At 29.4% G+C, this 27,743-nt stretch overlaps 1 protein-coding gene across 2 annotated transcripts in view; it reads right to left on the reverse strand.

The window, feature by feature from the left end:
- The window catches only part of LOC111622473 (glycoprotein 3-alpha-L-fucosyltransferase A-like), a 58,048-nt gene that overhangs the window by 12,886 nt on the left and 17,419 nt on the right, over positions 1–27,743 (reverse strand). The gene's annotated exons all lie outside the window — the stretch shown is intronic.

Below are 27,743 nucleotides of genomic sequence, written 5' to 3' on the forward strand. Positions count from 1 at the left end.
TTGATTAGAAAAACTAAAATTCACAAACAAGTAGATTTATTAAATATATTGAACAATATCTATGATATTTCAGCTTTGTTAAACATACGAAGCAGATGGTATACGTATCGCCAGTCTGTTTGTATAATAAAAATTACGTATAATCAATAAAAAAATATCGATAGGTTTACGATAGTACGTTCATTTTATAGGTTTTCGTTAATTGTTAACAGTTTAAATTAACTTTAAATAGTTTCAAATTAAGTAACAAGTTTAACCGTTTAAGATATATTTAACGGCGATTAAAATTTAAAAGACTATAATTAATTTATATTTATTATTATTGTAAATACGGTATTAACTGCATTGGGATGAACCTACTAGGGCGACAGGCATCTATTTGTATGTATCTATTTGAATATGTAATAAATAAGGCTATTTATAGTGAATTATTTATAGTTTTAAACAAAAACTGGAATTTCTTAAGGGTATAAATATATTTTAAATATATTACACAACATACATTTCGTCAAAATATTGAATTAAATTATTATAAATATATGTCACTATACAAGTGCGAAACACGAGTTACAACACATCACTCAATATTTTAAGTAACTTAATGCAAATGTTTCGTTGTCCTTACTAAATACTTGCATACATTTACACGTTTGTGTAAAGTAATTACAAACTTATTCTAGAAACACTTAAATGTATGTGTGAGTTTTTAAAGAGGCGAAATATCGGGATTGTAAAGGAAGAGAAGCAACTTAGTTTATGCATAATTTTAATTAAATTCTTTTATTGGCATTTAAATGTTTCATTTTTAAAATAAATTTTTACAAGGACGAATTATTTTGGAAAGGGAAAAGATTCAAAGTAAGAGTAGTAATTGAGATGGAACAGACGTCGATAACAACAAAGCACGAAAACAATCGATTATCCAATGTCGTATGCCCTTTTGCAAAGAGGAAAACACATTCAAAAACTATGAAAACAGCAATAAATGCGTTACATCCGGATCTATTATAAATGCTCAGTTCACTACATTGTCAAATTATCAAATTCCATTATTCGTAGACACTTCGAATTATACAGTAATGTATTGTCTATAGGTCTCTATATATTGTCTGTATACATGGCTGGACTTGTTGTGACCCTATTATATAGTATATAATATAATAGGTTCTTAACTCTCCACCAAATAATGATACATGTAAAAAATGTGATACCTAAGCTATAGACTTATGACACGAGGAACCAAGCTGAAGCTTGTTTAGCTTAAGTGCAAATCAAGCTCTGTATTTATATATATAAATACAGAGACAGAGCCGGATATGCATATATATTACTGAAAACTATATATATAGTTTTCAATAATATACAGTATATAGGATACATAATACATGCATATACAGTCAAACCTTTGAACAACGGCCACTGACTGAAACAAAAAGTATGGTCGTTATTTGGAAGTTTTTTGTATGAAATTTTGTCGGGAAAATAGACTGTTTAGAGGTGACCTTTGTTAGAGGTTCTACTATAACACTGAAATCTAATTCGTGGGCATATTATTCAATTAATTACTGAATATTTATTATTAGAATGGTACATAAGAATTATTCAAATAATTATCATTCTTACATTAAATTTAAAAACAATTTGAATCATTTTACAGCGTTATTTATAAGTTAAATAAATAAAACTTTTAAATTTAAATATAATTAAAATAAAAATCAAAAACAACAGTGAAACGTGTTTTCACCTTTGATATTTAAGAAACGTGGTGTGTTTTAAAATTAATGTCAATACATATAATACGATAACGAGAAAAACTCACGCTACAAATCAATATTTGGATTTTATGACTTGAATTCACGTACATTGCCTTAAATTTTTTATAAATTAAAATTTTTAAATATTCAAATATTAATGTTAAAATTAAGTTATGAAACTTTCAATTATTTAAGATGTATGTTCAAATTATCATAGAAAGAGATTAAATCATTAAAATATTTATATATTTTTTCTTAAATTAATAGCGTAAAATATGACACATGGTGTATTTTAATGAGAATATGTACATATATATTGTGAGAAAGGCACTTTTCTCACTCGTAAATGCATTTTTCTCATATATACAGTACTGTACAGTACAAAGCCTAGATTTTTGTGTTATTGTAATTTTAATGGTATAGTTATATACAGTCAAACCTGTAAACAACGAAAACAAAAATACTGCCATTATTTGGAGGTTATTTTGTATGCATTTTTGTTCGGTGCTTCCGCTGTTTGAGGTGGTCGTTATTACAGGTTCGACTGTTAATTAAAAATTTACTTAAAAAAACCAAATATTTATTTAAACAGTTCTGCATTTAATTCAAACACAGTAACTGTATTGACCTGTTTATATATATATTATTGTATTGATCAAAACAATACATCTACTTGTAGAGATAATAGAGTTGAGTGCTTCTAAAACGTTTTCTATCTCTCAATAAATTGTCAACAAAGATTCAGGCCGCCGAAGACTGCTTTTAAATAAATGAAAATAATGATCGAAGCAAGTAAATTTAGTATAACACCTACTTTCGACCACCAATAGTTCCGAGAAATAGCGGTCTTTATAAGAGATGGTGGCTTTGAAGGGATAGTTTTTTAGAGTAGTTACACTATATAGAAAAATGTTAATATAAAACTTTTTATTTTATTAATGTTTTTATTAATTTATTATTTACATGTAATCACTTAAATTGAATGAGAAATTGCTGAAAATCTGGCTGTTTCTATGGATCTGTAGCGTAACTAGGAGGAGCTCAGGAGTGCAGGCTATTTTTGTAAATAAATAAATTAAGAAAAATCAGGAATAGGTATTATATGTACGTGTGCCTATACATACAATATCTAACACTTTATTTACTTTTTATTCACAGTGCTAGAGGCTACATCCACAGCGTCACAGGGGTGAATGTATGTTTGCACTCGGCTCCTCTAATATCAGTTCTAGTTAAGCTATCGCTATGGATAGAAACATAAAAGAAAGTAATGCTCTATAGTCTAATAAATCAAGGAGTCTTCGGGATAATAATTAAATACAATAAAACCTCTACTTTGCGATCACCAATGGTTCTGATCAACATTGATCTTCATGAAGGGTGATCTTTTAGAGGGATTTCGCTGTATTTATAATCTCTCTCTTTTTTTTATTTATGTATGCAACTAGATTCATTTACTAACCACTAAACGAGAACCTCACTAGAAATATCTTTTAAACGTTTACCATTAGAATATTATCAAACAGAATGAGATGACTCACAGGATATCCCCTGCACACTCTCCCCTGCCTAAATTTCGATTATTTAGCCCCATAATTCGATCGACGAGGGAATGATAAGTACGTGGAAACTTTGAAAACATTAAAAAATATAGCTATTTTCTAAAATAACTTTATATTTGTTAACGCTTTAGCCTTATAGTTTTTAATGCTTTAAGATAGTTCTATATATATATATATATATACACCATATAACGTTAAATATATATATATATAACGTTATATGATTTATAGAAATAGCATCATTAAAGATTTCGATTGTATGTTTTCTAAACAAAATATCAGTTTTTTTTTTCTTTGTAAACGAGAAGCTACCAAATATATACAAAAAACTGTATAGAAAATTTAATGTTTTTTTAAAAATATCGAACCCGGACTCTTTTGATGTCGAGCGTAAAAATCATTCTACTATCTCCAGTCATTAAGGTCAAAAAAGATGGGAAAGTTCGTCGAACTTTTTCATTTTTTTCCTCTTCATTTTCTATTTAATTTTGTATGATAACTTTGAAAAATGTTAATAAACTCTAAAAGTTGATTAGAAAACGTTCCAAAAAAAGTTATAGAAATAATCTAGATGCTTTTCAGATATGAGAGAAAAAATTTAGAAATTAATAAAAATTCCACATAAAATTTAAAAAATTTAAATAAAGTTCTTAATAACTGCACCTCGTATATCTATTTAATTAAATAATTTTTAAAATTTGATGAGAATAAAAATCAATATATTATAAAAATAGCTTTTTTTTTTACCTAAGAAAGCTATTTTTATATCTACCAAACGTTTAGAACTATCTAAATAGACAAAATTCTATCAAATACAGTCGAACTCCCCAATAACGGACACCTCTAAACGGCGGCCATTTTTCAGGAACGTACAGTACTTCTTTTAAACCAAAACTGCATACAAAATACTATAAATTGCCAATATTTTTTACGTTCCCGTCAGTGGCCGTTGTTTACAGGTTTAATTGTGTATAATAATTACTCATTAAAATGTTCCTAGTTTGAAAACCGGATAAATCGGGCAGCGGCTAAATAATTTATGAAAAATAAAAGTTTATATGACAAAGAACTCATATTTTATGGGGATAATGACCTAACATCGTTGAAAAAAGAAAGAAAAAAACTCGTTGGAAACGGAATCGAGATTTTCTGAAAATATGAAGATAGCTTTATCGATAGGCTATTTTAAGAGATTGATTTAATTGGCTTTAAGTGCATCAACTTCTATGCTGCGGGGAGGGTCAGAATTCGATTCTTTGTATGTCGTGTCGTCGGCAAGTACAGCACATTAAAGTATTTCCCTGAAGAATGAAGCACCAAAGAAAATCATCAAAATCAATTTTTTTAGATAGCAAAATACGTTTGAACTTTCTGAAGATTTAATTTGTAAGCTTGTTAATAACATAAATATATAAAGCAAGACCTCTAATAACGGCCACCTTCCGATAACGGAGGACATTTTTTTCAGAAACGTTTCTTTTACATACAAAATTGCATACAAATACATACAAAATACATACAAAATAACCTCAAAAAACGGACATTTTTTAATATTCCTGTTAGTGGACATTGTTCAGAGGTTTGACTGTAAGTTTTAATCCTTAACATTTTATATCTATAATTGTGTAATTAATAGGGAACTTAATTAATTAAACAGTAAAATACCAGCAAAATACTAGTCATTATGAGGGAAAATACATAAGCGATGACAAAATTAATAGTACAAAAGAAGTCAAATGCAAGCATAAAAGTTGTTATAAATATTGTGCAACACAATATTTATAACAACTTTTATGCTTGTATTTAATTATTATTTTTTCGATACTTTCTTTCAATCGCCAATAAAATACCTTAATACAATTAAAACGGTTTGTGTTGTAAAGCAATCCAATTCCTCTCCAAAATCGTAAAAGCAAGTCTTTGGTCAAAGTACCATCCGGGAAAGCATGTAGAAAATGAAAATTAATCAATACTGAGACTTGCTGCATGCCAAGAAAACGCGAATTAAGTGAAGCAACCAAAGAAAAAATTAGGTAAAAAACATCTTTTAACTCGGCCTTTCTAAGCATACTTCGTAACTATTTATGCTCCCTTAACCTACTCATAATGATACCTATACCATACTCATAATCAGCTAATCATAACCTTTTTGTTATACTGGGTTCGTCCAATGAATCCACAATGAAGGAGACCGGGAGACGAGGGTTTTGGATTGATGGGATAAGGAACACAACACATAAGTGAACTGCCAAAGGGAAAGTTCCTTCCGAGAGAATTATCATCAAAAACGGGCACATATTTTGGTGTTAAACACGTGAAAAATCTCAAAAAAACTCAACGCGACCAGCCCGTTGATGAGCCGAACTCACAACCAACTACTAGTAGTTGCCTATACCTTTTTATCTAAGCTCCTACTGATAATTTTAGTGCTTGACAACGAATATAATAAATATCTTTAAAAAATATAACAGAGAACAAGTAATAAATACAATTAATAAGACAAATAGTCGCCTTGGACAGTCCTTACTGCAATTTTTTATAGTTTAAAATATCATATAGATAATTATTATTTATAAATTATTCTGAATAGTTAATAATAATTTCAATATTTACTAGAAATTTACCTTTTTATGCATTTAAAGAACATTATTTTTAAGATTTTATTTAAGATAAAATCAAACGACTTTAAAGTCAAACCTGTAATAAAACTGCGTCATTCGGAATGATTTTTAATATATATAGTATAGCTATCAAAATCAGTTTAGAAATAGTTCTATCAAAGCTTTTAAGTTATGAAAATATTGAAATTTCATCATTCAATGTCATGTTTTTAAAATGATATGAAGCAACGCTTGAATGTTAAAATCAATAAATATAAAAATTTGAACCTTCTCGATGGATTATTAAGCGAAATATTATAAATTGTTTTATATTTTTGCAAAGTTTTATTGCATTAAATAAATATATTCAGACTTTCAATAACGGCCACCCCTAAACGGTGGCCATTTTTCAGAACGTTTTTTTTCTGAAATGTGTATATAATAACCTATAAACGACGTGCCACTTCGAACAATGATCATTTCTCATGTTTCCGTCAGTATCCATTAGTGTTGCAGAGGAGCCCAGAAAGCCCCCTTAACTTTGTAAATAAATAAATTTAAAAAATTAAAAATATACATTTATACTGTTGAATGTAACCACTAGCGCTGTGACTACATCCAACAGTATTGTACAGAGATGAATGCACATTCGAATTCGGGCCCTCTAATACCGGTTCTAGTTACGCTACTAGTTTCGATTCTATAAAATCGCATTATTTAAACTCTTGGAATTAATTACGATCAAACTTCTGTTTAGTGCCCATTTGCTCGCCTCTGAAATTGGTACTGAATGCAGTATGGCGCTAAACTGAAGTATCAATGCTGTAAAAATTGATAAAGAATGATGTCTAAGAATAAATTAGAGTTTGAGAGTTTGAAAATAACGTGATTTGGCAATAATAATGTCGTTTTCAATGTGAATATTTATTTATAGGGGAGACCAAGTATTTATCGCGCTTTACTAGGGTTGTGCTGTATAGGACGGCGCTTGACTACAAGTCTTTATATAAAATTTATACAAATATTTATAGTCAAGATGAAATATAATCGATCCTTACAGATTTTATAGTATAAAATCTGTAATGACCTGATATATTTTATCGATTTCGTCGCATAAAAATAGAAAGATTAGAATTAAAATACATGATGTCGTACAATTGTATATCTTTATATATTTCATATCATTATTATTTAATAGTAAATTAGTTTTAATTTAACTTTTAATAGCTTAATTATTCAAGTATTAAATATTTTTAAAATTTTAAACAGATTCAAATTGCATCTATCAATGACAATATTTTAGTGTTAAATATGCTATTATATATTTTTATGTAAACAAAAATATTTACATAAATCGTAATGAGTTACGACCGAAATACCAGTTTCTTTTAGTGAGGTTTACTTCTTAGCATTAAGCTCGCCAGTGGCCGAGTGGATATCACTTCTGACCACTGGGAGTTTCGGTCACGAGTTCACACCTCACCAACGACACGGCCACGTGAAGTTTTCTTCACGTGTCTAACTTCTAAATAAGGATAAGTTCTCGTATAAATCCTCTGAAGAGGCACCTCGCCTTGGAACATAGTCCATATGTTGTGTTTCCGCGTTTCATAAATCCTACATACATTCCTAGGCTTGAAATACCTGTATAACTATCTTCCTGTATAATAGTGGATCCAGAAATCTTTAGAAGAGGTATAATACGCCTTACAAAAATTGTTTACAACCTGAGGTATCCGGTTTTACCCCTAAAGGAAGAAAAAGGATGTGCAGCTGCACCCTGTACGTACTGTACAGTACATCCCCCTAAATCTGCACTGTCCTATAGGGGAGAATTATTTAAGTCGCTTTCATTTTCAAAATTTTTATAAAAGCTCTGGATTGAATGACTAATATAAATGTATGTATTAATAAATTACCATATTCGTTATAATCATCAGTGGAAATTCTTTCTTTTTTCAACGGCTCTCTTCATCCATGTTAAATAATTTTTTATATTTACATTTTTAATTTATCTAGAATTATTCTTCTACAGCATTAATCCTTCCCCTCTTTATTTATTTGTTAATTAATTTAGAATGTAAAATATTCTGAAATTTTTATATTTAATTTTTATTCAATTATATATTTTATATTTTTATCTATGATAGAAAAATTTTAGTTTCTCAGAACAGTACTTTTCAAATGTTTTTAGTGATGGCCGACGAACCAGCTCGCATCAAAGATACCTTTGTAACTATACCTGAACCGCAATGTAAAATATACAGTTTTTTTTGTATAATAATATACAAATAATATTAAAAATTAGACAAAAATTTAGCAATTTTCTGTGATATTCCCGAGAAGTTTGTGGCGCATTATGTGCTGCGGCAAACCGGTTAAGAAAAACTGATAGAATAAGGGAAACTCGACACCTGAGTGATCTGCAAAGTTTGCCTCCTGAAAGAACTATCTATAATAAATTTGTCCCCCTACTTAGGAGTTACACGTGTGAAAGAAGCCCGAAAAATTCACGTCTCCAGCCCGTTGATGAGGTTCGAGCCCGCGACCAACTACCAGTTTAGTTTCATTTGATAGGATACGGCACTGCGACACTTGTACGATTTGCCTTCCGGAAGGACGTTCTATGAGAAACTAGCTTCTATTTAGGTGTTAAATAAATGAAGAAAACCCGGTAAACTTCATTTGGCCGAATCCGTTACCAACTTACATTTACCAGTGTTCAGTGGTTTTATCCACTCAGCCACTGACGAATGCATAATATTTCAAAACAGTTTTTAGTAATATACAGGCAACACTCGTATAACGCAACAGTTAGATTTTACAAAAATGTCGTGTCATAAAAATCGCGTTATGCGAGACACACATTACTATAAAAAGTAGGTTTACGTTCAAAAACGATTTTTAAATATAAATTTTTTATCTACCATGTCAGAAAAAAACAGTTTTATTTAATTCAGAAAATTTCATTTAACAAAACTTGACTTACATAGAAAAGCTTTAACAATATAAGGGAAATTGCACAATTTACATTAGCAAAGTATATTGTAGAAACTGAGGAAACATTTATAGCAGTAAAACAAACAAACGATTTCATCTTATATCAAAACACGTTGTATAAGTACCACGTTATACGAAGGTTATCTGCAATTTATACTACTGTTTATTATAACAATTATTTAATGCATAAAGTAAGATTGTTACGTTAAAATTAAAATGAAAGCATAAAATTGAGATTCCAAATATATATTTAAAATAAATGTTATTAAAAACTAATTACAAACAGGCCTTCGATTTAATAGATTAATTGTGGTTAGATGTGTCTATTGTTGTCTTAAGTCCATTAAATCGACGGAATTGTCTATTAATATATTTAAATCATAAGATATAAATATAAATATGTAAATAAATTTTTTAAATTATTTATTCTAACTACTTTTAAACGAAATACTTTAGCCTGTAAAGAATAACGCATTGCAGATTGCAGATATTTATCTGCAACCTGCATTCTCTCCACAGTAGTTCTTCATTGAAAATACACTGTGTGACATAAACACTTCATTAATTTAAGATTCTTCTAATTTTTAACGTATATTTCGAAAATAATTTCTTTAAGTTTCTTTTATTTTCCAGACATGTAATTATTATTTATTGGAAAATCATTTAATTAAAATGAGACCAGAACAATACTATTTTCCAGTGAGAAAATTCTTATAAATTATATTTAAATTTAATAAAAGAACTTACATTTGAAAATTTTACAAGAATTTACATATATTATTTGAAGATTTTAAATATTTGAAAGTATTTCTATGGATGCATATGGAAAGCATTCCTTAAACAATATAGAATTTCTAATATTAATTTAAAGTTTTAGCTACAATAACTACAAGAATAACTGTTTCTTCATCTTAACAATATATACATACAGTCGCAATAAGGCTATCTGTAAACGGCTTTCATTTTTTTCATAAATATTTGTTTTTGAAATGTTTATATACAAAAAAAACTTATGTTAATAGCCATATTAATTATATAATAAGATATATACTTTGTAACAAATTAGTGTTTGAACTGCTTTTGCTATAAATTACATTAATGTAAGTATATAAACTATATTACTATCTTTGCTGTATTCTTATTTATCAATACAATAAATGTCGTGATTATTATGCAAAAAAGAGGTTTAATTAAATTCTCTAATTCAGTCATTTTCAAAAATAATCACAGGAGATGAACAACAGATAAATGAAAGGTCAATGATGTCAGTAAATAGACTCAAAAGTTTACATCACGTGATGAACGTGCGCTTTTTCTGCACCACCTTAAAGATTAAAGAGCCGTATTTCAAAGGAGAAAAGCAAATATTTAAAATGAATTTCGTATGAATTCTTTTAATTCTTCTTAATTTATTTGCTATGATAAAACAGAGTTATAGCAAAAATACATTTGCTCAAAATTTGAATTTTAAATTAATTTATTACATAATTTAAAATATAAAATGTCATATTTTTTTATACTGAATTATATTATTTTAAATGTAANTACATATAATTTTAAAATATTAAATTTTCTTGTTTTTAAAAACGTTTTTCAAAAATTAAATTTTGCATTATATATTACCAAATGTTGTAGTTGCTGAGAATAAAAAAATATTGTTCTCATTAAAGTGGTTGCCATCTTATGACTTTTCAAACCTTAACGTTCTCATCTTGCCCCACCTTTCCCTCCCTACTCGTGTAACGTGTCTCGATCAAACTATATGCAGTCGAACCTCTAAAAACGGCATCTCCCAATAATGGCCACCTCTAAACAGCGGCCATTTTTTTCAGAAACGTTTCTTTTACATACAAAATTGCATACAAATACATACAAAATACATACAAAATAACCTCAAAAAACGGACATTTTTTAATATTCCTGTTAGTGGACATTGTTCAGAGGTTTGACTGTAAGTTTTAATCCTTAACATTTTATATCTATAATTGTGTAATTAATAGGGAACTTAATTAATTAAACAGTAAAATACCAGCAAAATACTAGTCATTATGAGGGAAAATACATAAGCGATGACAAAATTAATAGTACAAAAGAAGTCAAATGCAAGCATAAAAGTTATTATAAATATTGTGCAACACAATATTTATAACAACTTTTATGCTTGTATTTAATTATTATTTTTTCGATACTTTCTTTCAATCGCCAATAAAATACCTTAATACAATTAAAACGGTTTGTGTTGTAAAGCAATCCAATTCCTCTCCAAAATCGTAAAAGCAAGTCTTTGGTCAAAGTACCATCCGGGAAAGCATGTAGAAAATGAAAATTAATCAATACTGAGACTTGCTGCATGCCAAGAAAACGCGAATTAAGTGAAGCAACCAAAGAAAAAATTAGGTAAAAAACATCTTTTAACTCGGCCTTTCTAAGCATACTTCGTAACTATTTATGCTCCCTTAACCTACTCATAATGATACCTATACCATACTCATAATCAGCTAATCATAACCTTTTTGTTATACTGGGTTCGTCCAATGAATCCACAATGAAGGAGACCGGGAGACGAGGGTTTTGGATTGATGGGATAAGGAACACAACACATAAGTGAACTGCCAAAGGGAAAGTTCCTTCCGAGAGAATTATCATCAAAAACGGGCACATATTTTGGTGTTAAACACGTGAAAAATCTCAAAAAAACTCAACGCGACCAGCCCGTTGATGAGCCGAACTCACAACCAACTACTAGTAGTTGCCTATACCTTTTTATCTAAGCTCCTACTGATAATTTTAGTGCTTGACAACGAATATAATAAATATCTTTAAAAAATATAACAGAGAACAAGTAATAAATACAATTAATAAGACAAATAGTCGCCTTGGACAGTCCTTACTGCAATTTTTTATAGTTTAAAATATCATATAGATAATTATTATTTATAAATTATTCTGAATAGTTAATAATAATTTCAATATTTACTAGAAATTTACCTTTTTATGCATTTAAAGAACATTATTTTTAAGATTTTATTTAAGATAAAATCAAACGACTTTAAAGTCAAACCTGTAATAAAACTGCGTCATTCGGAATGATTTTTAATATATATAGTATAGCTATCAAAATCAGTTTAGAAATAGTTCTATCAAAGCTTTTAAGTTATGAAAATATTGAAATTTCATCATTCAATGTCATGTTTTTAAAATGATATGAAGCAACGCTTGAATGTTAAAATCAATAAATATAAAAATTTGAACCTTCTCGATGGATTATTAAGCGAAATATTATAAATTGTTTTATATTTTTGCAAAGTTTTATTGCATTAAATAAATATATTCAGACTTTCAATAACGGCCACCCCTAAACGGTGGCCATTTTTCAGAACGTTTTTTTTCTGAAATGTGTATATAATAACCTATAAACGACGTGCCACTTCGAACAATGATCATTTCTCATGTTTCCGTCAGTATCCATTAGTGTTGCAGAGGAGCCCAGAAAGCCCCCTTAACTTTGTAAATAAATAAATTTAAAAAATTAAAAATATACATTTATACTGTTGAATGTAACCACTAGCGCTGTGACTACATCCAACAGTATTGTACAGAGATGAATGCACATTCGAATTCGGGCCCTCTAATACCGGTTCTAGTTACGCTACTAGTTTCGATTCTATAAAATCGCATTATTTAAACTCTTGGAATTAATTACGATCAAACTTCTGTTTAGTGCCCATTTGCTCGCCTCTGAAATTGGTACTGAATGCAGTATGGCGCTAAACTGAAGTATCAATGCTGTAAAAATTGATAAAGAATGATGTCTAAGAATAAATTAGAGTTTGAGAGTTTGAAAATAACGTGATTTGGCAATAATAATGTCGTTTTCAATGTGAATATTTATTTATAGGGGAGACCAAGTATTTATCGCGCTTTACTAGGGTTGTGCTGTATAGGACGGCGCTTGACTACAAGTCTTTATATAAAATTTATACAAATATTTATAGTCAAGATGAAATATAATCGATCCTTACAGATTTTATAGTATAAAATCTGTAATGACCTGATATATTTTATCGATTTCGTCGCATAAAAATAGAAAGATTAGAATTAAAATACATGATGTCGTACAATTGTATATCTTTATATATTTCATATCATTATTATTTAATAGTAAATTAGTTTTAATTTAACTTTTAATAGCTTAATTATTCAAGTATTAAATATTTTTAAAATTTTAAACAGATTCAAATTGCATCTATCAATGACAATATTTTAGTGTTAAATATGCTATTATATATTTTTATGTAAACAAAAATATTTACATAAATCGTAATGAGTTACGACCGAAATACCAGTTTCTTTTAGTGAAGTTTACTTCTTAGCATTAAGCTCGCCAGTGGCCGAGTGGATATCACTTCTGACCACTGGGAGTTTCGGTCACGAGTTCACACCTCACCAACGACACGGCCACGTGAAGTTTTCTTCACGTGTCTAACTTCTAAATAAGGATAAGTTCTCGTATAAATCCTCTGAAGAGGCACCTCGCCTTGGAACATAGTCCATATGTTGTGTTTCCGCGTTTCATAAATCCTACATACATTCCTAGGCTTGAAATACCTGTATAACTATCTTCCTGTATAATAGTGGATCCAGAAATCTTTAGAAGAGGTATAATACGCCTTACAAAAATTGTTTACAACCTGAGGTATCCGGTTTTACCCCTAAAGGAAGAAAAAGGATGTGCAGCTGCACCCTGTACGTACTGTACAGTACATCCCCCTAAATCTGCACTGTCCTATAGGGGAGAATTATTTAAGTCGCTTTCATTTTCAAAATTTTTATAAAAGCTCTGGATTGAATGACTAATATAAATGTATGTATTAATAAATTACCATATTCGTTATAATCATCAGTGGAAATTCTTTCTTTTTTCAACGGCTCTCTTCATCCATGTTAAATAATTTTTTATATTTACATTTTTAATTTATCTAGAATTATTCTTCTACAGCATTAATCCTTNTGACTAATATAAATGTATGTATTAATAAATTACCATATTCGTTATAATCATCAGTGGAAATTCTTTCTTTTTTCAACGGCTCTCTTCATCCATGTTAAATAATTTTTTATATTTACATTTTTAATTTATCTAGAATTATTCTTCTACAGCATTAATCCTTCCCCTCTTTATTTATTTGTTAATTAATTTAGAATGTAAAATATTCTGAAATTTTTATATTTAATTTTTATTCAATTATATATTTTATATTTTTATCTATGATAGAAAAATTTTAGTTTCTCAGAACAGTACTTTTCAAATGTTTTTAGTGATGGCCGACGAACCAGCTCGCATCAAAGATACCTTTGTAACTATACCTGAACCGCAATGTAAAATATACAGTTTTTTTTGTATAATAATATACAAATAATATTAAAAATTAGACAAAAATTTAGCAATTTTCTGTGATATTCCCGAGAAGTTTGTGGCGCATTATGTGCTGCGGCAAACCGGTTAAGAAAAACTGATAGAATAAGGGAAACTCGACACCTGAGTGATCTGCAAAGTTTGCCTCCTGAAAGAACTATCTATAATAAATTTGTCCCCCTACTTAGGAGTTACACGTGTGAAAGAAGCCCGAAAAATTCACGTCTCCAGCCCGTTGATGAGGTTCGAGCCCGCGACCAACTACCAGTTTAGTTTCATTTGATAGGATACGGCACTGCGACACTTGTACGATTTGCCTTCCGGAAGGACGTTCTATGAGAAACTAGCTTCTATTTAGGTGTTAAATAAATGAAGAAAACCCGGTAAACTTCATTTGGCNTTTAATTTGTAAGCTTGTTAATAACATAAATATATAAAGCAAGACCTCTAATAACGGCCACCTTCCGATAACGGAGGACATTTTTTTCAGAAACGATTGTTTTTAAATTGCATAGAAAAACTTCCAAACAACGATCACCTCTAAATGGCGGCCGATTTTTTAGAAAGTTTGCTATCGAATTGCATACTAAATAACCTTTAAACAACGGCTATTTTTTATGTTTCCTTCATTCACCATTGTTCAGAGGTACAAAGTATAAAGTAAATCTAAATTTATATTAAATATTACAAAAACATTTTTATATTAAATAAGTAGTAAGCCATTTTATTACTTATTTTTAATTAAAAATTAAATTTCTATTCGGTTGAGTAATTTTAATGAAATTATATTTTAATGGAGTGCATAATTATTGATAATCCGATTTCTAGTATTTCTGTATGAATGCAAATAACTCAATACATATAACTTACAGTTAAACCTCTGAACAACGGCCTTTGACGGGAACAAAAAAATATTCGTTATTGACGTCGTTTAAAGATTATTTTGTCTGCATTTTTATTTTAAAAAAAACTTCCTGAGAATTTGGTCGTTGTTTAGAGGTAATAACTATTAGAGATTCGACTATATTTTATATACTTTATTGTAATTGTTATTATATCGATCGAACCTCCAATAAAGATCATCTCCCAACAACGTCATCTCTAAACGGCGGTCACTTCTTTCAGAAACGTTTCTTTTTAATTTATATAAAATAACTTCCAAGCAACAGTCAATTTTTATGTTTCCGTCCGTGGCCGTTGTTTACAGGTTTGATCGTATTAATAAGATATAAATTAAATTAATATCCAAATATTGTAATAACTTGTGATATATAAACAAAATATTTCATTATTATATTATTAATTCATATACTGTATGCCAATATATAAAGTTTGTCTGTTCTTTTGTTTTATTTTCTTTTATGCATTCGAAAACGGTAAGGGCAATGCAACCAGACTCTCCAAAAATAATTATTTCATCCAGGGGGAAGGTCAACGACTACTGTTCGTCCGAAAAAAAAAAATATGTTTTCCGTCCAGAACAGGTCGGCTCAAGTATCTGACGAATAAAATTCTTGCATTCTACATTATGAACACCACAGTGAAAGCAAGTATAGGTCGTGTATTAATACAGTACCTAGAGGTTTTGTAAGGTTATTTTACATTGTGATTCCTAGATCAAGTTTCCAAACTTATATGAAGCTTTTATAGATGAAGTATCAAATTTTCCCCCAGTAACGCCGCTAGTTTAGCATACAACTGAAATTACTACATCCTTACTTTTTGTTAAAGAAAAAAAAATTTATAAAAATTCAAAAATAAATGGTAATTTAATCAATACACAGTAATATAAAGCGTAAATTTGTAAGGAGAATAATACAAAAAAAAAAAACTTTTAAATTAAGTAACGTAAAAAGATGCTAATGACTAGCAGTAGGGTAATCAGAGGAGCTCGAATTCCTCCTAACTTTGTAAATAAATAAATGAAGAAAAACCGAAATAATTACAGGAAATCGATTTGAATGTGACAAACGCACTACACACATAATATAAATGTATACAGTATACTATATCCACAGAGCTAGTGGTGTGGATGTGCAGCACTATATCGAGGTTTACCTGCAACTAAATAATATTGATACATCGTATTATTTCTTCAGTAATAATATTTTATAATTGATATCTAACACTTGAGTACAGTTTAAGGTCTATTTCTTATATATGTTTTTGTTACACAACACGATTAATTATAAATTATTATTTTATTGTAAATGATATTTTAAATATATATCTTAAAATATAATATGAAAATTTTGCTTGTTTCTACGTTTGATTAAAAGCTTTACGAAAATGGTAAATGCTTTACTTTTCAAGTTTGACGATCAACGTGAAGCGAATTAATGAAAAGATTAATAAAAAATGTTACTAATTAAATTTATGATTTTTATGAACGATAATTAACGCTTGAAGTAATTTGGCATAACATATGAGTAAGAGCGTCACATTGTACTGTACTGTACTGTACATGCAACACCTCTCAAATCTTACGAAATTGCAGCAAGAGATATATTGCAACTATAGATTAAAATCAATTTTAGCGAAGTATAGCTTAGAATATGTGTTCAATGACCCATTATTTAAATTTTAGTTTTAAAAAGCATTATTATTAAAACGATAAATTTAAAATTACGTATCGAAGATGCTCAGCAAAGTAGTTTGGTAATTTCTAGAAAAAGGCGCTTTTAAAAAAATGAAAGTGTTAAGTGCGTAAAATAAAACTAAACCTTGGCATAATGCCTCCTAAATAGCGCCATCTTCGTAAAGCGCCAATGAATACAGTCGACTCCCCTATAACACCGGTTCCTATAGTTCGGATTCCTATATCACGGCGAAAAAATTGCCACAGTATTCGTACAAACATGCTAAGAAAACTCCTATAATTCGGTAAAACGTCATTGCCGACTCGTTTCGCGACAGGATTGGTCGAATCTAGACAAATAGCGGATATTGCACAAACCGTTGAGTTTAAATGAGCAGCGGACCTACTAAAAACTATTTATTATTTAACGTCAATAAAAATTATATTTATATTAATGATGTCTCCAAAGTTCAGCGAATTTTTCGCAAAAAAAAAATAATTTATCAGGAAGCCCGCGAGCGCCATTCGATGACAAGCTCCACGACGAAAACAAGCTTAAACAATGGCGTAGTCGAACGGTGCACACTCGGTAAGTAATCCTACAATTTTTTGTTTATAGCATAATTTATATGGATTATTCCCAAAATATTATACGTATTTTGGAAATGTTAAGTCGAATTAGTCTAGAATCGATTAATTTTATGGAAGAAACCTTTCGAACAACCGTAGTCCATAAACTGCATACGTGCCGGGCTGTGATTGGCTGGACTCGTAGAAAATGGATTCATAAAAACCGGAACGTATCTACCGTGTTATAGGGGGGTCGACTGTACTTGTATTAAACTTTTCCATGGATATTAAATGAAGAGAACCCTTCTGTATCTGTGAAATGCTAAATGTATGATTTTTATTCGCAAACGACATATCACAGAATCACGTAACCAAAACTTTCAGACTCGAATTCCTACATAGACGTCATTACCGTTTGACTAAGGTACTTCACTTTAGCTCAACACTCGATTTAGTGCCAATTTCAAAGAAACAAGTGGCGCCAAATCGAAATTTTGATTGTCGATTTGATAAAATGGGATTAGATTGACGAAATAAGGAAATGTAACAAATAGGCGATGGTTTCTAAGAAACTGGTCCCTATTTAGATGTCAGACACGTGAAGAAAACCTGGAAAGTCTACGTGGCCAATCCGTTGGTCAGGAGAAAACTCGCGACCACTATTAATGTTCAATGATTTTATCCACTCGGTCACTAGTAAGCACAATAAAATAAAATAAAATAAATGAGCAATTATTTATTGTGAAATCTTCACAATGCCGGGCTGCAGATTTTAATCATATATAATTAAATAAATTTATTTAATTTTAAATATACGCTCTCCACTTCAAATTAGAAGTGTCGTGCCCCTATACATCATACTTTTCCTGTTAGCAACAGAGTAGTGCCGGTCATCTATCTAACTCCTTTCAGGGGAAAATTTTGAATTGAAATAATATGATTTTCAGTTTAAACCGGAAGTTCATATAGTATATACTCGATCGGTGCCTCTAGCCCCTATGGTTTCCTAATCTCGGATTTCATCTATCTATCTCCATTCTAGAGATTAAGAGAGAGCAGACAGACGAACGGAAGGACGACAGTGGAAATTTATAGGTGTACAATTTTTTCAAATTACAGCCAGTAACTTAATTAATGTAACATTTTGTGTAGATTTTAACAAATTAGGCTAATAAATAAAACAATTAAATAATAAAGAAAACCTAATAATATAACGTTAAAGATTTTAACAAATTAATAAAGAAAAAATATAAATAATCTATTCTTGTGATATTTTATAATACATTATTTAGAAATCAGTTACACTCGAAATTAAAAATTTAAAGAATTTTTTAGAGAAATATGTTAACTTTTGCCAGTACAAAGATGAAAATTAGTGTAATGACAAATCGAACAAGGTCAGTTGGAAGAGGAAAAATGTATTTTTAAATCTCATTAAGTTAATTTTCCTTTGATAATTATATGAAAATAATGACTGTTTCCTTTTATTGTTGAAAGAAATAAGCAAAAAATCAATTTCTGTACAATTTTCATTAAGATTATGAAAAAAAGATATAAAAGAAATTCGGATAAATTGTTTAGAATGAAAGACTGATAAATTTATTCTGAATCATTTACTAGTCTTTTTAGGCGATATTTTATGTAAATATCCCTAAGAACCCGTAAACAACTGTCATTAATGAGAAAATAAAAAATGACCGTTCTTTAAAGTTTTTTGTTTTTTTGTATTTATTTCAAAAAAAGTTTCTGGAAAAGTGGCCGTCCTTGTTGGGAGCAGGGCCGTTACTAATACATTTAAGCGCCCTGAGCTATCAATATTAAGCGCCCATTTTTATTTTTACATTATAATACTAATATAAATTAAAATAAAATCAAAAAGTAAATTCATTTATTAATACAATATAATAAAAGTGTAAAAGACAATTTTATCAGTAATAAATAAACAAATCAAAAAGGAGGTGGCGTTATTTCACGAAACGTCCATCTAACAAAGGTCCTAAGGCTTTGACGTCACCTCACAAATGTTACATCAAAGCCCTATTATCTCTATCAACCCTGTTAGCCTAATGGATGTCATTGGTTGGTTGGGTGGTAGCCATTATTGAAGATACAACTGTATATTTATGTACAGTATTTATTTCATCGGCAGAATGGTTTGCGAAATTTCGGAATTCTCTAAGTACTGTATTTTAAAATATTCAAATTCTCTTTCTAGTTTCAAAACAGTAAAATATTTCGTTGGCACGTACTTTGAACTATGCTTAAGTAATAGAGTCTGTATCATAATTGTTCGATATAAGCTTCTAATCTGTTATCATCTATTAATTAATTATTAATAAATAACTATGAACCCTCTGGGCTTATTGTTATGAACTACAGATTTATCACACACCTTTCCGATTTTTATTCATTAACACATGCTGTCTCGGAATGCATTTTGGCTTATTCAACAACCCTCTCATCATAATTTTAATGGGAAATTCTCCTCTAATAATTAGGAATATTTATTCTAACTGCGATATTAGCAGAAACAATTAATAATTATGTAATTTTCTCTTACAAGTCTTCTCTGTCTTAAATACTCTGTGTAAGGGAAAGTGGTGCAAGATGGGTTCATGGAGTAAGACGAGGACGTCTATTTGTGGTTAATGTGCTTTTATCTAGCTGTTATTTGGGGAATTAAATGTCTACCTCAAAAGGGATCATGGAGCGAGAGAACGTCCAAATTGCTCTCTTTGTTTGGAAGTAAGATACGTTTTTCATGTTTCAGCAATACTTCATCTAATTTTATGCCTGCTAAAAAGTTTCTACAAAGTAAGTATCATTGTGAACTTTTACATTACCTTTTACATGAAAATATTATGGTATTCGAAGTAACTTTTAAGACTGAAATTGTTTAGTTTTGAAATGAAGTTTACCTGTGTTTGCAGTCAGTATGGAAAGTGTACGTTGGGGCAAGATGGGGTACCCGTCTAGTCCCAGGTTAACCATGAATATGGCCTATGAATTTAGAAGTATTTTCGGAGGCAGACTTTTTTTGCTGCAGCGACGACAAACAGCCCCTTCAGCAAGGGTGGGCCTAACAAGAAACAAAAGACAAATGACACAGAATGCCTGTATTGTGGAGGGTTATACTCTGTATTTACAGAAAGTTGGGATAAATGTAGCCGTTGTGATAAATGGGCACGCTGTTCTTGTGCCAATATTGAAGAAAACGACAGTTTAACCATTTTAATTTGTCCTTCTTGTATATAAAACTAATATCCCCATCTTGCCCCATGGGATGGGGCAAGATGGTGCATTTACATATAATTTTAAAATATTAAATTTTCTTTTTTTTTTAAAAACGTTTTTCAAAAATTAAATTTTTGTATTATATATTACCAAATGTTGTAGTTGCTGAGAATAAAAAAATATTGTTCTCATTAAAGTGGTTGCCATCTTATGACTTTTCAAACCTTAACGTTCTCATCTTGCCCCACCTTTCCCTCCCTACTCGTGTAACGTGTCTCGATCAAACTATATGCAGTCGAACCTCTAAAAACGGCATCTCCCAATAATGGCCACCTCTAAACAGCGGCCATTTTTTCAGAAACGTTTCTTTTACATACAAAATTGCATACAAATACATACAAAATACATACAAAATAACCTCAAAAAACGGACATTTTTTAATATTCCTGTTAGTGGACATTGTTCAGAGGTTTGACTGTAAGTTTTAATCCTTAACATTTTATATCTATAATTGTGTAATTAATAGGGAACTTAATTAATTAAACAGTAAAATACCAGCAAAATACTAGTCATTATGAGGGAAAATACATAAGCGATGACAAAATTAATAGTACAAAAGAAGTCAAATGCAAGCATAAAAGTTGTTATAAATATTGTGCAACACAATATTTATAACAACTTTTATGCTTGTATTTAATTATTATTTTTTCGATACTTTCTTTCAATCGCCAATAAAATACCTTAATACAATTAAAACGGTTTGTGTTGTAAAGCAATCCAATTCCTCTCCAAAATCGTAAAAGCAAGTCTTTGGTCAAAGTACCATCCGGGAAAGCATGTAGAAAATGAAAATTAATCAATACTGAGACTTGCTGCATGCCAAGAAAACGCGAATTAAGTGAAGCAACCAAAGAAAAAATTAGGTAAAAAACATCTTTTAACTCGGCCTTTCTAAGCATACTTCGTAACTATTTATGCTCCCTTAACCTACTCATAATGATACCTATACCATACTCATAATCAGCTAATCATAACCTTTTTGTTATACTGGGTTCGTCCAATGAACCCACAATGAAGGAGACCGGGAGACGAGGGTTTTGGATTGATGGGATAAGGAACACAACACATAAGTGAACTGCCAAAGTGAAAGTTCCTTCCGAGAGAATTATCATCAAAAACGGGCACATATTTTGGTGTTAAACACGTGAAAAATCTCAAAAAAACTCAACGCGACCAGCCCGTTGATGAGCCGAACTCACAACCAACTACTAGTAGTTGCCTATACCTTTTTATCTAAGCTCCTACTGATAATTTTAGTGCTTGACAACGAATATAATAAATATCTTTAAAAAATATAACAGAGAACAAGTAATAAATACAATTAATAAGACAAATAGTCGCCTTGGACAGTCCTTACTGCAATTTTTTATAGTTTAAAATATCATATAGATAATTATTATTTATAAATTATTCTGAATAGTTAATAATAATTTCAATATTTACTAGAAATTTACCTTTTTATGCATTTAAAGAACATTATTTTTAAGATTTTATTTAAGATAAAATCAAACGACTTTAAAGTCAAACCTGTAATAAAACTGCGTCATTCGGAATGATTTTTAATATATATAGTATAGCTATCAAAATCAGTTTAGAAATAGTTCTATCAAAGCTTTTAAGTTATGAAAATATTGAAATTTCATCATTCAATGTCATGTTTTTAAAATGATATGAAGCAACGCTTGAATGTTAAAATCAATAAATATAAAAATTTGAACCTTCTCGATGGATTATTAAGCGAAATATTATAAATTGTTTTATATTTTTGCAAAGTTTTATTGCATTAAATAAATATATTCAGACTTTCAATAACGGCCACCCCTAAACGGTGGCCATTTTTCAGAACGTTTTTTTTCTGAAATGTGTATATAATAACCTATAAACGACGTGCCACTTCGAACAATGATCATTTCTCATGTTTCCGTCAGTATCCATTAGTGTTGCAGAGGAGCCCAGAAAGCCCCCTTAACTTTGTAAATAAATAAATTTAAAAAATTAAAAATATACATTTATACTGTTGAATGTAACCACTAGCGCTGTGACTACATCCAACAGTATTGTACAGAGATGAATGCACATTCGAATTCGGGCCCTCTAATACCGGTTCTAGTTACGCTACTAGTTTCGATTCTATAAAATCGCATTATTTAAACTCTTGGAATTAATTACGATCAAACTTCTGTTTAGTGCCCATTTGCTCGCCTCTGAAATTGGTACTGAATGCAGTATGGCGCTAAACTGAAGTATCAATGCTGTAAAAATTGATAAAGAATGATGTCTAAGAATAAATTAGAGTTTGAGAGTTTGAAAATAACGTGATTTGGCAATAATAATGTCGTTTTCAATGTGAATATTTATTTATAGGGGAGACCAAGTATTTATCGCGCTTTACTAGGGTTGTGCTGTATAGGACGGCGCTTGACTACAAGTCTTTATATAAAATTTATACAAATATTTATAGTCAAGATGAAATATAATCGATCCTTACAGATTTTATAGTATAAAATCTGTAATGACCTGATATATTTTATCGATTTCGTCGCATAAAAATAGAAAGATTAGAATTAAAATACATGATGTCGTACAATTGTATATCTTTATATATTTCATATCATTATTATTTAATAGTAAATTAGTTTTAATTTAACTTTTAATAGCTTAATTATTCAAGTATTAAATATTTTTAAAATTTTAAACAGATTCAAATTGCATCTATCAATGACAATATTTTAGTGTTAAATATGCTATTATATATTTTTATGTAAACAAAAATATTTACATAAATCGTAATGAGTTACGACCGAAATACCAGTTTCTTTTAGTGAGGTTTACTTCTTAGCATTAAGCTCGCCAGTGGCCGAGTGGATATCACTTCTGACCACTGGGAGTTTCGGTCACGAGTTCACACCTCACCAACGACACGGCCACGTGAAGTTTTCTTCACGTGTCTAACTTCTAAATAAGGATAAGTTCTCGTATAAATCCTCTGAAGAGGCACCTCGCCTTGGAACATAGTCCATATGTTGTGTTTCCGCGTTTCATAAATCCTACATACATTCCTAGGCTTGAAATACCTGTATAACTATCTTCCTGTATAATAGTGGATCCAGAAATCTTTAGAAGAGGTATAATACGCCTTACAAAAATTGTTTACAACCTGAGGTATCCGGTTTTACCCCTAAAGGAAGAAAAAGGATGTGCAGCTGCACCCTGTACGTACTGTACAGTACATCCCCCTAAATCTGCACTGTCCTATAGGGGAGAATTATTTAAGTCGCTTTCATTTTCAAAATTTTTATAAAAGCTCTGGATTGAATGACTAATATAAATGTATGTATTAATAAATTACCATATTCGTTATAATCATCAGTGGAAATTCTTTCTTTTTTCAACGGCTCTCTTCATCCATGTTAAATAATTTTTTATATTTACATTTTTAATTTATCTAGAATTATTCTTCTACAGCATTAATCCTTCCCCTCTTTATTTATTTGTTAATTAATTTAGAATGTAAAATATTCTGAAATTTTTATATTTAATTTTTATTCAATTATATATTTTATATTTTTATCTATGATAGAAAAATTTTAGTTTCTCAGAACAGTACTTTTCAAATGTTTTTAGTGATGGCCGACGAACCAGCTCGCATCAAAGATACCTTTGTAACTATACCTGAACCGCAATGTAAAATATACAGTTTTTTTTGTATAATAATATACAAATAATATTAAAAATTAGACAAAAATTTAGCAATTTTCTGTGATATTCCCGAGAAGTTTGTGGCGCATTATGTGCTGCGGCAAACCGGTTAAGAAAAACTGATAGAATAAGGGAAACTCGACACCTGAGTGATCTGCAAAGTTTGCCTCCTGAAAGAACTATCTATAATAAATTTGTCCCCCTACTTAGGAGTTACACGTGTGAAAGAAGCCCGAAAAATTCACGTCTCCAGCCCGTTGATGAGGTTCGAGCCCGCGACCAACTACCAGTTTAGTTTCATTTGATAGGATACGGCACTGCGACACTTGTACGATTTGCCTTCCGGAAGGACGTTCTATGAGAAACTAGCTTCTATTTAGGTGTTAAATAAATGAAGAAAACCCGGTAAACTTCATTTGGCCGAATCCGTTACCAACTTACATTTACCAGTGTTCAGTGGTTTTATCCACTCAGCCACTGACGAATGCATAATATTTCAAAACAGTTTTTAGTAATATACAGGCAACACTCGTATAACGCAACAGTTAGATTTTACAAAAATGTCGTGTCATAAAAATCGCGTTATGCGAGACACACATTACTATAAAAAGTAGGTTTACGTTCAAAAACGATTTTTAAATATAAATTTTTTATCTACCATGTCAGAAAAAAACAGTTTTATTTAATTCAGAAAATTTCATTTAACAAAACTTGACTTACATAGAAAAGCTTTAACAATATAAGGGAAATTGCACAATTTACATTAGCAAAGTATATTGTAGAAACTGAGGAAACATTTATAGCAGTAAAACAAACAAATGATTTCATCTTATATCAAAACACGTTGTATAAGTACCACGTTATACGAAGGTTATCTGCAATTTATACTACTGTTTATTATAACAATTATTTAATGCATAAAGTAAGATTGTTACGTTAAAATTAAAATGAAAGCATAAAATTGAGATTCCAAATATATATTTAAAATAAATGTTATTAAAAACTAATTACAAACAGGCCTTCGATTTAATAGATTAATTGTGGTTAGATGTGTCTATTGTTGTCTTAAGTCCATTAAATCGACGGAATTGTCTATTAATATATTTAAATCATAAGATATAAATATAAATATGTAAATAAATTTTTTAAATTATTTATTCTAACTACTTTTAAACGAAATACTTTAGCCTGTAAAGAATAACGCATTGCAGATTGCAGATATTTATCTGCAACCTGCATTCTCTCCACAGTAGTTCTTCATTGAAAATACACTGTGTGACATAAACACTTCATTAATTTAAGATTCTTCTAATTTTTAACGTATATTTCGAAAATAATTTCTTTAAGTTTCTTTTATTTTCCAGACATGTAATTATTATTTATTGGAAAATCATTTAATTAAAATGAGACCAGAACAATACTATTTTCCAGTGAGAAAATTCTTATAAATTATATTTAAATTTAATAAAAGAACTTACATTTGAAAATTTTACAAGAATTTACATATATTATTTGAAGATTTTAAATATTTGAAAGTATTTCTATGGATGCATATGGAAAGCATTCCTTAAACAATATAGAATTTCTAATATTAATTTAAAGTTTTAGCTACAATAACTACAAGAATAACTGTTTCTTCATCTTAACAATATATACATACAGTCGCAATAAGGCTATCTGTAAACGGCTTTCATTTTTTTCATAAATATTTGTTTTTGAAATGTTTATATACAAAAAAAACTTATGTTAATAGCCATATTAATTATATAATAAGATATATACTTTGTAACAAATTAGTGTTTGAACTGCTTTTGCTATAAATTACATTAATGTAAGTATATAAACTATATTACTATCTTTGCTGTATTCTTATTTATCAATACAATAAATGTCGTGATTATTATGCAAAAAAGAGGTTTAATTAAATTCTCTAATTCAGTCATTTTCAAAAATAATCACAGGAGATGAACAACAGATAAATGAAAGGTCAATGATGTCAGTAAATAGACTCAAAAGTTTACATCACGTGATGAACGTGCGCTTTTTCTGCACCACCTTAAAGATTAAAGAGCCGTATTTCAAAGGAGAAAAGCAAATATTTAAAATGAATTTCGTATGAATTCTTTTAATTCTTCTTAATTTATTTGCTATGATAAAACAGAGTTATAGCAAAAATACATTTGCTCAAAATTTGAATTTTAAATTAATTTATTACATAATTTAAAATATAAAATGTCATATTTTTTTATACTGAATTATATTATTTTAAATGTAATTCGGTGGAAAATATTAAAAGAAGTAAATCAAATAAAGTTTTCAAAAATTTAAGAAATATTTCAATATTAAAATAATTCATTGAAAACAAAACTTTTCTGAATTCCATTTTAAAAAATGTATTATATATAAAATAATACTTGTTTCATCGACAAAAATACAACTAGAAGAAATATGTAGAAAGGTCAATGAATAAAAGATTACGAAATTAATTTTCAAATATGATTAGGGTTTGTTGACAATTAAATAAAATGAACCTTCTAATGTGGTCGTCTTATGTAAAGTTGTCTAAGCTGAAGACCCATGTAGGAGGGTACTTATGGTGCTACATCATACCTTCATACCAAAGCAGTTTTGTTACTTTAAAATAAAAATAAATACAATCTTCAAGTAGGTAAAATTGGGTAACTAAAGTAATTCTAAGGTAATTAAATAATATTTTCCGAAAAACTGCAATGGACAGGTGCTTTGGTCTCCTCAAATATGCCATTAGCAGCATCCATATTCTCAAAATCCTGGATACACCATTGTCTAACCTGTGACAAAGTACGTGTTTCTTGTTCTATATATATAATATGACCTCGATGAATCAACCTAGTAAACTTTAAATAATTAAAAAAAATCAGAATCCATCATCTCGTTCATTAGTCATTCGAGCAGTTCTGGATCAGGTATGTATATATATATTTACTAGGAATTTTGAATAAACCTGCTTGCAAAACAACATACGTCAATCTAATTCTAAAAACAGAGGCGTATCATGGATTTGCGATGCCCGGGGCAATATATAAGTAGGCTATATATTGATATAAATGGGCATGTTTTTAACAATAATAAAATAGCTACTTCTCAGTCATTTTTAATAACAATATTAGCATAATAACTTATTTAACGTTTCGTTGACTATATTTAAAATTATTTTCTATTGATCAAGAAAGTTCTTAGCAATTTTTTAGTCTCGAGACATATGACTTTCTCTGCTCCTTATTCGTTAAG

Source organism: Centruroides sculpturatus, unplaced genomic scaffold (assembly GCF_000671375.1).
Source record: "Centruroides sculpturatus isolate CEXI.00-Female unplaced genomic scaffold, Cexi_2.0 scaffold150, whole genome shotgun sequence".
Taxonomy (NCBI): domain Eukaryota; kingdom Metazoa; phylum Arthropoda; class Arachnida; order Scorpiones; family Buthidae; genus Centruroides; species Centruroides sculpturatus.